This window comes from Cnephaeus nilssonii, assembly GCF_951640355.1.
Source record: "Cnephaeus nilssonii genome assembly, chromosome: 3".
NCBI lineage: Eukaryota > Metazoa > Chordata > Mammalia > Chiroptera > Vespertilionidae > Cnephaeus > Cnephaeus nilssonii.
The window spans coordinates 66650212-66662877 of record NC_137074.1 but is presented as its reverse complement, the minus strand read 5'-3'; the positions used below and the strand labels follow the sequence as shown (position 1 = coordinate 66662877).

The window sequence follows — 12666 nt, the reverse complement described above, 5'->3', positions numbered from 1 at the left end:
GCCTTTTAGTATACACTGGGCCCACCTGGATAATCAGGATAGTCTCCCATCTCGAAATCCTTAATCATATTTGCAAAGTCCCTTTTATGATGTAAGATGACATCTCATGTTCTGGGGATTAGGACATGGACATCTTTGGGGGCTTTTATGCAGCCAACCACAGAGTGAATCATAGAAAGTGCTTTGACACTGGTACTGATTTTCAAGCAGACTTGAGTTCAAATCCTGGCTTCAGCACTCATTTCATGACCCTTAACCATAAAATAGGAATAAAATCTCAAGGTAATTATGATGGTTTGTGGTGATCCATATAAAATACCTAACATATATAGTACCCTATCAATAAATGGCAGCCATATTTGCTCAAGGAACTTCCAGATAATTCTCACCTAATAGGAATTCAATAGAAGAAACTTCCATTATTAAATGAGAGATTTGATAAAGTGACCTCCAAATTCCCTTCTGATATTGCTAACATTAAAAAGAGTGAAATAGCCCAGCCAGTGTGGCTTAGTGGTTGATGAACCAGGAGATAACAGTTCGTCCCCAGTATGGGGCATGCAGGAGGCAGCCGATCAATGATTCCCTCTCATCATTGATGTTTCTATCTCTCTCTCCCTCACTTTTCCTTTCTGAAATCAATAAAAATATTTTTTTTAAGAAGGAGTGAAATAAAAGGTATTTTCTTCCTGTATACTTCACAGATCCAATTGCAAGGAAATTGCTTTTCTGGACAGTCTGTAGCTAACAGACCCTCCCACAGTACTGCTATCTATTTTTGTCACCAAGATCTCTGGTCAGGTTTGAGCAGGACTAAGCCTGGCCTGCTGTGTAATGATTGGCTAGACCAGGCAGCTGAGACCAGCACAGCCTCCCTCCTTCACATCTGTCAACATACCTGGCTGCAAGCAAGTTGCAGCCCGTGACCACTGTCTGCAGGAGCCAGAGAGATTGGGAAAGGAAACGGAGGAGAACACCTCAATTTTGGGGAAAAGTGGAAGCCCCGTGCAGATGCTTCTTCCCAACATCTGAAACTCTTCAGCAAGGATTGGATCAATTGTGGGTATCACTGCAAAGTCAAGAAGGAAGCTGAGAAAAGGCTAATTTAATTCCGCAATCAAGGTAGGTGATCTGTGGTCGCAGCCTCTTCTCTCAAGATCACAGAACAAGCATTTTTCCCAGCCTTGTAGCCAGAGCGTCCGATGATGGTCCGCTGAGGTTGAAGTGGTAGATGTGGGGGTGTGTCCAGAGAATTCGGTCATTTGTTCAACCGCATGTCCTGGAAGTGGGTTGTAGTTATCTTCCATCTTCTCTCTTCTTTGAAAATTGTTCCTCTACAAAATTGTTGTTCGAAACTTGGGAAAGTTTTTTATCGTTCTTTGTTTTAAAAAGCATGTTTTTTATTTATTGAAATTCTTCATCATCCAGTTCTGCAAACGTGGTTTTGTTCCAGAATTTTGCTTGTATGAATTCTTTCCAATATATATAAGCCAGTTTATACATAATTCTGAGGAACGAGCTGTTCCTGCACAGGGCTGTCAACCTCAGATGATAGGATCTCCCGGGAAGGTATGTGCATTTTTCTGCTTTGGAGCCTAGGGAGTTAAAATCCTGAAACTGCTGTAGCCGAATCAAGCCTGTTTGCCTAAGCTTATCAGCCAGGGCAGCCGGGTCAATCATTTACTGACGCAGGGCTGTTTCCTACCTTTGATGGAGGACCACTAAAGCCGTGCCTGACAGAGTCTCTCTATAGAACAGACACAAGGCAGCATTGATTGAAGATGCCCTTCTCTGACGCTATAGCTCATATTCTTTTCTGGCCAGAGCACAGTTTTATCTGAGGAGCAGTAAATACCACGGAGCCCTTCCCATCTCCACAATAAACAAACGTGAATGAGACGCAGGCACAAATCAGATACCTGCTATCGCCGCAGGCGTAAGAGCTGTGGCTTTGGAGGCGCTTCCTCTGCCCTTGGAAGTCAAAGGGAAGAAACAGACTAACCGTCGGGTCAGTTACTAAGTGATTTTTGAAGAGGAAAAAGATTAAGTAATCATAAAAAAACATGAACTTTACCCTTCACGTCTACACTTTCTGGAAATAAGTTTATTTTTTTAAGGAACATGGTCCACTCTTCCTTAGGTCTGCATAGAACTCCTCTAGAATTGTTATCACATTGTCACCATGTATACTTGTCAGGTCTAAGCAATGGTTTCTGGCTCGTTTAATGATTAGAGGCCTGGCGGTGGGGAGGCCCTATTTTTCTGAACTCCCTTTAGGGAAGGAGTTGGCCCGGGTATTAGCCGAGGTAAGGTTTGACACAATTTTTGTCAATCATTTATGAAGCTGAAGTGCATCCCCTTTGGCGAGGTTTGTGGCAGGAATTTTCATGTGGCCCATGCAGTTAACTGGAGGCAGGAAGCGAGGCCACTGCGGAGTGTGGCGCAGGCACAAACCCCATGCGAGATCTCGAGTGAGTCTGTGGCTAACTCCCAGGAATGTGGTGGAGAATCATGGAAAACTGGTAGATTTCTGTGAAGATAGTAAGTCCTGTCTGGCCAGTCTCTAGAGAATGTTTGTAGATAAGGCAAGTGATGGAAGTGGTTTTGAAGAGGGGGAAGGGTGCCGGGGCATTCAAATACATTGGCCAGAGTTTCCCACAGTGTCGCAGGCTGCCTTAGGGACAGACAGACACTCAGGTCTGACCTGTTCATTCAGTGCAGCATCTGGCTCAAGGCCAAAACACGAGTGGCACCTGAGAATATATCCAGTTTCTCTTCCCATTTCATGCAAAGTAGCTATTGAGTGGGGGAAGGGGAGATTATTATTTTAGTTTGACCAGACTACAGAGAGATTATTATTCCTTTTACATGTTAGGAAGTTAGAAACCAGAAGTCAATTAATTTGCCCAAGTTTGCTGTTAGAGGCTGAGCCAGGATTCCACTCAGCTCTGCCTCACTCTCACTGCTGCTTTCCCATGTGATTACAGAGTTAAGCGCACCCAGGAGCATGCACCGGGGTGGGAGTGCACCGGGTTGGGAGTTCTCCATGGGTCCTTGATGTGCCATACCCAGGCCAGTTGGGTACCGCTGTAACCAAAAGGCTAGCATTAGACTAGACTTACCTTCTTTGAGATGAGGTAAGGGGAGGGATATGTGGAGAACAAAGGGAAATATTCCTGGTAGTGGCAGTCACTGGAGTCTTCCTAAGTAATTAAGAATATTTTTTATAAGTAAACCCAGGCAATTCTCAGGCTACATCCCTGCCTCTTATATTCTGGAAACTCAAATCCCTGAGCCAAACTAAAGTGCATCTGAACTATTTCCAGGGAAAGAAATGACACCATCCCAAGCCTTATCTGGGATCTCAAGAATTTAATTGCTATGTCCTTTCACTTCAGTTAATACCGACTCCACTAAATCCAAGGGATTTGGGCAGAACGAGGCTTCAAGTATGGGAACCGTCAACAGTCTATCATATCACAGCTCGCAGTACCTGAAACCCAACGAGACCCATGTCAGCTTAGAGTCCAAACGGCTTGTTGGTGCCATCTAAGTGGTAAATGAGTCTGTGCAGAAACAAGCCTTCCTCTGCTCCCCACCCCCATTTCACTTTTGTTCTGATGCATCAAAAAATCCCTGAAATTTCTGGCAGAAATTTCAAAGCAGCCACAATTCCTGAGCATTTACAAAACCAAGATAAAGAAATGCCATCATGAAATGTGGTTGGCTAAACATTTTTGAACAAAGGGTTCCTTTTTTTTCACTGACATGCCTCATGCATACCTACAAGTGTGCTAGCAAAGGCATGATGAATAGGGGTTGCATCACCAAGTCCAAGAGTCCCCTTTTCTAATACTGCTGACCCTGCCTGAACTCCACTCATGTGCTAGCCTTTCTGTTGACTAAAACATTAGGATAAAGAGAAAAAATAATGAAGCTGAAATACAAGAACTCATAACATCATTCTACCTTTATCCAGTGCTTATTCTGACCAGGAAATGAACCACCGCCTTTTTACCTACATTTTTTAAATTCAATTCCTAGAACAAATGTATGCAATTTGCCCAAATCATGAGCTAGTCAGAAGAGGTGAAGTTTGACTTGGAGTCTGTTGCACTCCAAAGCCCATGTTTTTTAGCACTCTCTTCTGGGAAAACTTACCACCCAACAGGAGCTATACTATTTGTATTCTAAATGTAAAAGAGTAAGGAGTCCTTTCTAAATTATTTGCTTGGATCCTGAAAGCATACATTTTTTACCTCCTCCGCAGGTGTTCTTGATCCTATACCAGCATAAAACTCAACACTAATATTTGTCTCATCCAGGAAAGGAACCACAAAACACACACACACACACACACACACACACACACACACACACACTAACAATTCCCCACAAGTCAGTATTTGATCCCTTTCTGAATCTGTGAGGGAATATTGTTCTTATCTTCTGGTTTATAAACATTGTTTTGTTTATTTGATTTTAATGCAACATAGAAACAAATATCTTATCTATTACTAGAGGCCCGATGCACAAAATTCGTGCAAGAGTAGGCCTTCCTTCCCCTGGCTGCTGGCACTGGCTATCTATCCTCCGGCACCCGGGACCCGGGCTTCCCTCACAGCCCCAGCTTCATCCGGAAGGTCATCCAGTCTAATTAGCATATTACGCTTTTATTATTATAGATACCAGGATTTTTTAAAAGTTTATTTTTGCTGTCAAATTTCTATCTTTGAGAAGGCTGACTATGCCAAAATATTCCCGTATGGTTTTATTTAATCTTTATAACAGCCCTGTAAGGAGGGTGTCATTTTCAGATGGTAGCTTTTCAGAACTTGAGACTCGATAAAGGTGAGTGCCCTTCTCAACATCACTCAGCTAACAAGTCCCATATCTTAGGACTCCAAATTATTTGCTCTTTTTTCTAGCGCATAAGAAGGTCTCTGGATTCCTAAGACTGGCAAATGGTGGGAATGGGCACAAATCAATTTTCAGAAATTAAAAATGCCAAATGTCTACACAGTCTGTTCTCGGACTACAAAGACCTACTGAAATATTAATTGCTTTGCGTTGGTATTATATCAAGTCATTGTGGGAAATGGTGTTACTCTATTTTCATTGAGTAATGAAAATAAAGACTCTAATTTTTACTTAATAAAAGCTGCTTAAAAGGCAAAAATCTTTCAAAGGAGCTAAGTAAGATATCAAAGGAATTCTTGCTGAGAGAATGGTGAGAAACCACTGTCCTCTAATATGTTGCATGCCTGTGGGACAGGATACATGGGGCGGAGTAAAGAGACCCATTGAGTCTCTTGATGGATACAACCCCTCAATTGGTTAACTCTATAACTAGACAGATGTCTTGTGGATCAAGCAGTTACCAAATGGTAGAGAACCTGAGAAAGTCCTCCTACAGGTTGGGAATCCATCATGGGTATAGGTGCAATCCCTGTAGAAACAAACTAAAGTGACAGGAGGAATTCTTGTGCCCTATGAATCCCATTTTTGTCATACAGACAGCGCTTGAGCAGTCATGGAGCCCTGCATCAGCTGTGCATCTAGAGTGCACTGAGTGTTACCTTATTCCTAATGCTTCCCTGGGAACCGCTCCTGGCTGCCTGGATCTCCGTCCCACCTGACACTCTTGTTGTCTGCATCCTTACTTTAGGGTGCACCAATTTCTGTGACCTCAGAGGCTCTAAGGATCTTGGTACAGGAGAACCATAAGCATTGGGAAATGTGCAAGCAGAGAGAAAGAAACTGTGCCCCTGCCCCACACCAAATTGAAAATTATTCCCCTTCTCTCTATAGTTCCAAGGTCAAGCTTCCCTTGGGAGCAGTTAAGGAACTGAAGGTCACAAAAAGTTAGCAATTCACTGTGCCTTGGAGAGGTTCCCAGAAGCAAAATGAAAATGAGATTGCTTTTACATAAGACCTCTGAATTTGGAGGACAGGGTTCAAACAGTCTGAATTTGTAGTTTCACTGTGGGCTTAGGTAACCTCCATAAAGCTTAGTAATTTTTTTTTTTGTAAAATCACAACAATATCAAAAATACTTCCTGCAGAGAATTCTGGACAACTCTTTTTTGTCATTGTTGCACTGAGGTTTCAAGGTTCATTTCTATAAGAGAAGCCTTGTATAGTGCATCCATCTAGAGGCCTTATGTATTTCTGTGTAATGATGACTTTCACCCAGGGAGCCTGCTTTGTGGTGATCTCATTAGATTTCACAAGGTAAGAGGCTGGAAACTTGTAGTTAGTACCTGAGCAGGTTGCAAGAGAAGAGAAAACTCAGAGTCCAACCAGAGATGGTTCAGTGAATGAGCAGGTGGCAGGCTTCTCTATGACCTAAGAAAAAGCAGTATCTCAATCTGACTCTACCAATTCAAGTTCAAATATATATTCCACAAAAGTTAGCTCTGTTTCCCAGATAGGAATCTTGAGTAGAGGCAAGAGCCAATAGCTAGACTTCCCAAAACCTGACTATTCTCTACCAAAATTCATCTCATTTTGTTTCTCTTCGCAAAATGGAAATGCCCCTTATAAAAAATATTGTTATAGAATGTAGTTGTGTTGATAACCTGCAGCCCAACAACAACAACAAAAAACACACCCATAAAGCACAGCCCAAAATAGCCATCCTAGTCTTGACTCTGCCATTGTCTTGATCAATGAGTTGGTGCCAATTTTTAAAATTCTTGGTGGTGACTCAGTTTCAAGAAAGAATACATCCTCACCATGAATGACCACAAACATTTATTGATGGGTCATCCTCAGTTCTGCATGTTTCTTTCCCAAAAACTTGTTAGACACTGTTTTTGAAACAGTGTTAAATAATATAGAAGGTTTTAAGCTTACCAAGTGAACTAAATCACAGCCTCTTTGGGGTCCCTTGTGTGTGTGTGTGTGTGTGTGTGTGTGTACTTTTAATTATTTATGCAATATCCTGAAGATTAAGAGTTCTCAGTAAATATTCACTGGTGGTATTAATTAGTATTTGACTATAAATTTAGTAGAAAAAGTGATTTTAAAAATTGGCAGGGATGACTAAAAGAACTAGAAGCCTTAACCTGTGATGCAGAAGGAATGATGCATGAGGGTTACTTGTTCTTCTGCCATCAGTCACAGAATGGCACAGCACATGGGCGATCCCAGTCATGTTTGATTCTGCTACCACTACATGTTAACCATGTAACACTGAGCGAGTCGCTTCTGCTTTCTTGGCCTTAATTTTCTCTTTTTAAAAATGGAGACGAGGTGGCTTCATTATTTTTAAGTTCTACTCTGGTTTTAATATCCTATTTCCATTAAAAAAAAAAAACCTAGAAAAGTTAAGATCAGGAAGTTCTTTTAAAAATTAAACACAGAAATAGTTTTTATCTCTGGAGCCATCATCCTTATCTCTTAGGTAAATGACCTTGAGGGAATAGAAAGCTGCTAAGGCAATCTCAGGAATATAACCTTGGATGGTGATAAACTAGAAATGCTGGGCATCAATCTTTTTTAAGGAAGGAGCCCACTCAGCTGGGAAAATGCAGGGAACTGCCTCCCAGATTTCTCTCCAGCTGCAGTCCTGGCACTGACACTCAGCTTTGCCACACCTGCATGTCACTAATTCGAGCTCCAGTGAGCAGGCAGTCGTGACTATTACCCTCCCTTACAAATAAACAGAGCCCTTAGAGGTGACGTGACTTGCCCAAGGCTACAGAAGCACGGCAGTGAGTCAGAGGGAACAGTGTGTGTTTAGAGGGGTGAGGGTGGGTGGGAGGGTTAAGTGACATAAGCAAAAGGTGGAAGGATTAGGGACAGATCCGCACTTGCTCTGAAGTTCACACAATAGTGGTCAAGGACTGTAAAAGAGCTTGAAGTGTGTTTCAGATCCTGTGAGCATCCCTGTCCTCCCACTCTTCCCTAAGCCCCCTCAGCTGCCCCACCCAGGGTTACTCACCCAGGTTGTTGCTAATTGGGTGCCTGTTCTCATGTCCTTTCTTGTAAGCTTCATGAAAGCTATTTGTAATGAAGAGAATGTATAAGGAGGAAGGAGAATGCATCAAGGATCTTCCCTGAGGCCCTGAACTGAAAGGGCAGCTGTCTTTGATTCTCCTGACTGCCCTCTTATATTCTGCTGAAATGAGTGGTCATCAGGATGACTGACAGAATTATGAAGTTCCATTCCAAGCAGTGATTATATATATATATATATATATATATATATATATATATATATATATCCACACACACATGCATGGCTCTGGAGTTATTTTATTCCTCTCTGCTCTACTTCTCCCATAAAAAAGGGAAGAACAATGCTCGCTCACTGTGTATGAAAGAAAGCTGCCCAGAGCAATACTGTTCAAAGGAACCTGCTAGCTGCACCAAGCATCAAGGCGTGACCGAAAGTTCGAGTTCGAAGTGTAGCACTATGGCCCACGCTGGTTTACTTTATCACCCCAGGCCCATGCCAAGGGAGCTCTAGGGCTCTGAAGAATGACTCTCACAAGTCACTGCAACGAATCTCTAATTCAACAAGAAAAATACTGAACGAAATTTGGCATAAATGGTCTTATGTCTCAGTTGCATTCCAACACTGCATCACCTTGCTGACCACTTTTGTCCCTTTTTAAAGACGAGAGAAAGACAATTATTAATTTTGTCACCAAGGGGTATCTGGTCATTTTCTGGGTGACAGGGGAATGCCATGCATTCTTTAAGTAGAGGCTGGTGCCCCGGCCTGTTTGGCTCAGTGGATAGAGTGTCAGCCCACGGACTGACAGGTCCCGTGTTCTTTTCTGGTCAAGGGCAGGAACTTTGGTTGCAGGCTCTATCCCTGGCCCTGGTCTGGAAAGGCAACCAATTGATGAGTCTCACATCGATGTTTCTCTCTCTGTCATTCCCCCTGCCTTTCACTCTCTCTAAAAACTAAAAGAAAAATATCCTCAGGTGAGGATTAACAACAACAACAAAAGAGGCTGCTTTCCTGGCAGGGTCCTCAAGTGACTTTGTGTTGTACTAAACAAAAATATTGCACTTCTCAGTTTTGATTTTATTCCTAATATCTAAAAGACGTATTAGGTAATCTCTTGGAGAGGGATGGACAACACAGTAAATAATGCTAGTTGATACTATCCACAACTTTATTGGCTACACTCACTTTCTAGAAGCCACAAAACAACCAGCAAAAGTCACCCTTGGGTTGCCCATCCTATCTAATAAAAGGGTAATATGCAAATTGACCATCACTCCAACATACAAGATGGCCGCCCCCATGTGGTCAAAGATGGCCACCCCCATATGGACACAAGATGGCCACCACAAGATGGCCAGCAGGGGAGGGCAGTTGTGGACGATCAGGCCAGGAGAGGAGGACAGTTGGGAGGGACCAGACCTGCAAGGGAGGGCAGTTGGGGGCAATCAGGCCAGCAGAGGAGGGCAGTTGGGGGTGACCAGGACTGCAGAGGAGGGAAGTTGGGGGTTACCAGGCCAGCAGGGGAGGGCAGTTAGGGGCAACCAGTCTGGCAGGGGAGAGCAGTTAGGGGTGACCAGGCCAGCAGGGGAGGTCAGTTAGGGGCAACCAGGCCAGCAGGGGAGGGCAGTTGGGGGCAACCAGGCCTGCAGGGGAGCAGTTAGTCGTTGATCAGGCTGGCAGGGGAGTGGGTTAGGGGGTGATCAGGCTGGCAGGCAGAAGCAGTTAGGGGCAATCAGGCAGGCAGGCAGGTGAGCGGTTGGGAGCCAGCAGTCCTGGATTATGAGAGGGATGTCTGACTGCCCTACCAGGATCGGGCATAAATGGGCAGTCGGGCATCCCTTGAGGGGTCCCAGATTGGAGAGAGTGCAAGCTTGGCTGAGGGACACACATCCCCTGCGCACAAATTTCGTGCACCAGGCCTCTAGTCATATATATTCAGTTAAGGTGGGATAGGATGAGGATAGGCTTATGTTTCAACCATGTAATGCCTCTTAATGAGACCAAAGAACCAAAATGACCCATGATTCCAACAATCATTATCAATGTCAAACTTAACTCAAATACAGATCTCAATGTCTGTTTGTTTTTTTAACAAAAGGTAAGGTGCTGATATGACACAATCTCATACATACTCTAATGCTAATGACCAAATGACCAAGCACCAGTTGACTCCTTCACAGCTTCTTCTATGGGTTCAGTGAGCACACCGTTGTTTCTTGAGTTAAACTGAATTTCTAATATTAGAATGGATTCTTTAGCTTACCAGTTTTCTAGCAAGAAAAAGAGCATCTCAGGGCATGAGGCAAAACTGAACTCAGTTTTTCTACTTTCATAAAGCTATCTGGATACATATATAACTTCCCATGGTCTTCCCTCTGCCAATTAATAGTAAATGGAGTTGGAGCCCATAAGTATCCATCTGTGCCCGAAGACTGCCAGACAGTGAAGGTAAAGAGAGGTATATCAGTCCAGGCTTTTCAAAAGATGCAGGACTGTCCCTGATAAATCCACTTTTCGCTGCCCACTACACCAAAGGCAGCATTTTGAACAGAGGAGTTTTTATGCCATAAATCTTCAGGATTTGGGGCAAGTGTTTTGCTGTAATTGCAGCAGAACTAAAATAATTTACAAGCTGTGTGTGTGTGTGTACAATTCATGGAAATAATTTTTATATGAGAAAGGCATTAGGTCAATTTTGTTTAAAAAGTCTTTTGTCTGGATTATTCCTAGGTGTTAGTTACACAAAATCTAGACACTTGCTTAATTTCGGGAATTAATTTAACAAATATCTCTCCAAATCACAGACCTTAAAGATTTCTATTGATAGTATATCCCTTTCTCTAAAATTGCTACAGCACATTTTGATGATTTTTAGAAAAGGCAAACTACAAGAACCTTTGGAATGTAAAAAATTCTTTTGATATGTCTAAATAAATCTCAGGGTTAGTTCATGATACTTAATTTCAGATGTCTTCAAGTAACTCTTGGCATGCTAAATTTTATATCCCATTACTATCTTATTTTACATAATCTTATATGTAAGGTTAACCAAAGAAATTCGAGTAAACTGATCAATGGATACAGAGGCCTGACATTATTTGGTTACAATGTGAGGTTAGCCCACTCTCCAAACTGACTTTTTTCACCAATTCTGCAGACACCCACTCTGACCATATACGGTTATGTTTAATCTTTGGCTATTCTCCTAAGGGGATTATCTGAGAGTCACCATTTTCCTTTTTGAGCCACTATCTGATATGCCTCCAACTGGGACACTACTATTTTTCACATGCATTTATATCAGAAGCTATCAATTCCCACTTGCTTCAAGCCAAGGTCATAACAGCATATTGGAATGAAATATTTTCCATTGTTCTAACAGAGAGCAATAAGAAGACATTTATAGAGTGCCTCATATACGCTTGACACTGCTAAGAGCTACAAAGATGAGTAACTCACAGTTCTGCCCGGAGGAAGGCCAACCTCTCTAAGAGCAGATGGACCAGTCAAGGAGCCGAGGCAGCACCGTGGAAGGGCAGCGGCGACTGACACAACACAGAAAAGTTTCGGATGGCTGCTCAGGAAGACTTTCAGAGAAGTTGAGATCCAAGTGGTGTTTTTTAAAAAGGGAATTAGGATTTGCATCCTTCCTTCTTTAAGAATTCAGACTTTAAAGAGAAAGCTGCTTCCTTTTAGGAATATGTCTGAATATCCTAAGGAGGTGAAAGTGCCAGAGTAGAGACAGTAATGGTAGGCATGGCTGAGAATGATTTGATTGCCTGGAGAAGGCAAGTAACAGAGGGGCCAAAGAGATCCAGATATCCAGATATATATATATATATATATCTTATTGATTTTTTATAGAGAGGAAGGGAGAGGGATAGAGAGTTAGAAACATCGATGAGAAAGAAACATTGATCAGCTGCCTCCTGCACACCTCCTACTGGGGATGTACCTGCAACCAAAGTACATGCCCTTGACCGGAATCGAACCTGGGACCTTTCAGTCTGCAGGCCGATGCTCTATCCACTGAGCCAAACCGGTTAGGGCCAAAGAGATCCTTCTAATTAAAAGGTGGAAATAGCTTCCCTGGTATGGCTCTGGTTGAGCATCAACCTATGAAAGAAGAAGTCACTGGTTCAATTCCCAGTCACGGCACATGCCCAGGTTGCAGGCTCAATCCCCAGTGTGTGTGTGGAGGCAGGGACGGGGAGAGGGAGGTGCAGTAGGCAGCCAATTGATGATTCTTTCTCATTGGTTTTCTATCTCTCTCTTCTTCTTCTCTATTACTCTCTCTGAAATCAATAAAAAATGTATTTTAAAAAAATTTTAAAGGTAGAACAGAAAGAACTAGAACTTTACCCCAAATCAGAATCTGTGCCTAAGTTTAGAGCCATTCTCTGCAGTCCAGGCCTTACATGCTCTTCCAAACCCTGGTGAATTTTGCCTGGTGGACAGTCTTGTTATAAATCTGATGGCTGCTCAGTTATGAGTTACATTTATCCAGGGAACCACTTTAAACAGAAATAAAGAACAAAGAAGAAAATGCTAAAGAAAAGACAGTAAGGTGTTCTGATGTCAGTACCTGATACCACTGAGGAAATTCAGGGTTAAAGGTTAGAGCTGACCTACCTAGCACTCATCCCAACAGCTTCCATTAACATCCAAATCCAACTTCGTCTTTAATGCCACACATTTCA

At 42.7% G+C, this 12666-nt stretch overlaps 1 protein-coding gene across 3 annotated transcripts in view; it reads left to right on the top strand.

The window, feature by feature from the left end:
• The first annotated feature begins 882 nt into the window (after positions 1-882).
• Positions 883-12666, top strand: part of PHLDB2 (pleckstrin homology like domain family B member 2) — a 231972-nt gene continuing 220188 nt past the window's right edge. Inside the window, exons 1-2 of one of the 3 annotated variants that reach the window (XM_079766815.1) lie at positions 883-1122; positions 3399-3556. The gene's annotated coding sequence lies outside the window, so the exon portion shown is untranslated. Of the gene's footprint in view, positions 3557-12666 lie in introns of all 3 variants that reach the window. The other 2 variants (XM_079766824.1, XM_079766819.1) reach the window with 2 other exon arrangements.